Genomic DNA, 2,375 nt, shown 5'->3' with positions numbered 1-2,375 from the left:
ATTGATGGAATTTAAATAAGGCTGAAATAAATTAACTTTAAATAAAAACAGCAATCTAAGTCTAATAAATCTAAAGCTAAGCAATGCTTTTAATCTTTCTTTTCCTTTCTAGCTCTTTTCCAATTCTTTTCTGCTTCCTCCTCTTCATCCATTACTTTAGCTAGTAGGCATCCTTTAGAGGACCTACATTCAATCTTGGAGAAGATGGTCTCCCCTTCAGCTAGCACTCCATGCTTCTTTTCCACCCAAACTTTTTTGTCTGTAGTGTTAGCTTTCCTTTTTCCTTTGTCTTTGATAGTATTTTTCTTCCTAGGCATTGTAGGTGTTTTGAATTCAATTCTTGCACCTAAGAATTCTTTGGCAGGAGTCACCTTGTCACCTAGACGATTCTTCACATCGGTTCTACCCTGATCAATCGAAGATTTCTTCAGCAACCACTTCTTTACATCATTAGGCAAAGAAGGAGGAACCTTTTGGGTAATCACTTTTCATAAAGGTCTAGCACTCCAGTAAGCATCGAATCTATCTACTTCTTGAGATACAGGGTACTCATAGGGAGGACGAAGATCCCCGGAAGGAATATTCTGAAGAAAGCCGTATTGTCTTTTTACCCTGCATGGATAATAATAAGTAACACGAGACAAGCTTGGAAGACGGCAGAAAGGTTGCTTGTTAACACCAACCATCCTTCCTATTTTCCACCATGGGACGACCCACTTGATAGCAAAATCACGTGATTCAAACACTTTTCTCCACCCATGGCGCCCAATTTTGGGGATGCGCTTCTTCCTTCTCACAAAGCAATTGGGAGTATATTTTTCAATGTCGTCCGGAGGGCTAATTAATCCTAGCCTCTCCATTAGCCACATCTGTAAAAAAAAATTGCAATGCAAATAAATTATTACAATACAAAAATATATTTTTTGATTTCTATAATTAAAAATATTATTTTTCTACCTGTAATAAAATTGGAGAACCGCGAAGAGGCACTTTTGGGTCCCTTTTCAATTCATCTAGACTAATCATAGTCTCTCCAACTATTAATGGCATTGGATTTCTCCCTGATTCAATTTGTTCTAAAACAGTGGTTATAATTGATTGACCCTCATTATTTTTACCACTACTAAGAAAAAATTGATTGAGCATGCAAAATAAGAACGCCCTTCTTCTGTATATATGAAAAGATTTAGAAAGAGGTTTATCAAAATAATGGCGTGCGAATTCTTTCAAATTAACTATGTTGCCATTCACTATTTTTGATAAATCCCTTTCCTTTAAATTAAAGAAGCGCTCAAAATCCTTATAATAGTATGCATCTACTTTAGGGATTACTACGAGGTCTATTGCAGGGAAGCCTAAAATAGCACCAAATTCCTCTGGCAAAGGGCTAATCTCATCATACCCTATTCTGAAACAATGAGTATCAACATTCCAAAATTCTAGAGCAGTATGTATGAAGTCTAGGTCTAGATCTACCCCTTTGATGCCATAAATTCCCCCCAAGTGGAATAAATCTAATTCTTTTCTGTCTCTAGAATTAAGAGATCGACACCATTCATTAGTGTATTGGTTGAAGGTTTTAGTGGCTAAAGACATGATTATTATTTTTTCTAAAGAAAAGAATAATTTTATTCGCTGGAATTATGAGAAGAATCGGCTGGGCAGGGGGCTATTTATGCACAAATTGCGAAGAGTTTTAATCAGAATGAAACATCGAGCCAGCGTCAATTGGCGTCAAACACCCGTGATTGGCGCCAACCGCCAGAGCTTGGCGCCACACGCTAAGTGTAGCGCCTGGCGCCACGCACCATAGTGTGGCGCCAGCTGGCGCCAAGTCACCAAGACAGCTGCGCGTGCTCAGCTTGCGTTTTTAATATTAAACTCGAGTCGGTTAATGACTTTATGGCTCCGTTTAATTCTCATAAACATCCTTTTTTTTATCCTTTTCTTAATTAATTAAATATAACTATTAGTTTTTTAATTTATATTATTCTCTTTGGACTTTATTTTAAATTCCAAACACCCGACATTCTATTTAATTTTTTCCTTTTTTATTTTTTCTTTTTTGGGGGAGAGAGTCGGATACCCTCCATCAATAATAAAAATGACGGAATTTTTGCGCAAAATTGTTGTTACACTTTTCTTGCACACACAAACATACACACAACAAGAAATAAATTCATCATAATACAAAATGTGTCTAAATAATGAGTCAAAGACAAAGTTCTATAAAAAAGTCAAAATAAAATATATACAGGAACAAACTACGCCGCCGGAGGACGTAGGCCCATCATGTTGTAAAATTGCGCCGTACGAGGAGTCACCTCACCACCGGCTCCAGCTCCAGCTCCAGCACCAGCTCCAGTCTCCGTAGG

The sequence above is a fragment of the Chenopodium quinoa genome, unplaced genomic scaffold, assembly GCF_001683475.1.
Source record: "Chenopodium quinoa cultivar QQ74 unplaced genomic scaffold, ASM168347v1, whole genome shotgun sequence".
NCBI classification, from domain to species: domain Eukaryota; kingdom Viridiplantae; phylum Streptophyta; class Magnoliopsida; order Caryophyllales; family Amaranthaceae; genus Chenopodium; species Chenopodium quinoa.
The sequence above is the reverse complement of the archived record's forward strand: the minus strand, read 5'-3'. Positions refer to the sequence as shown.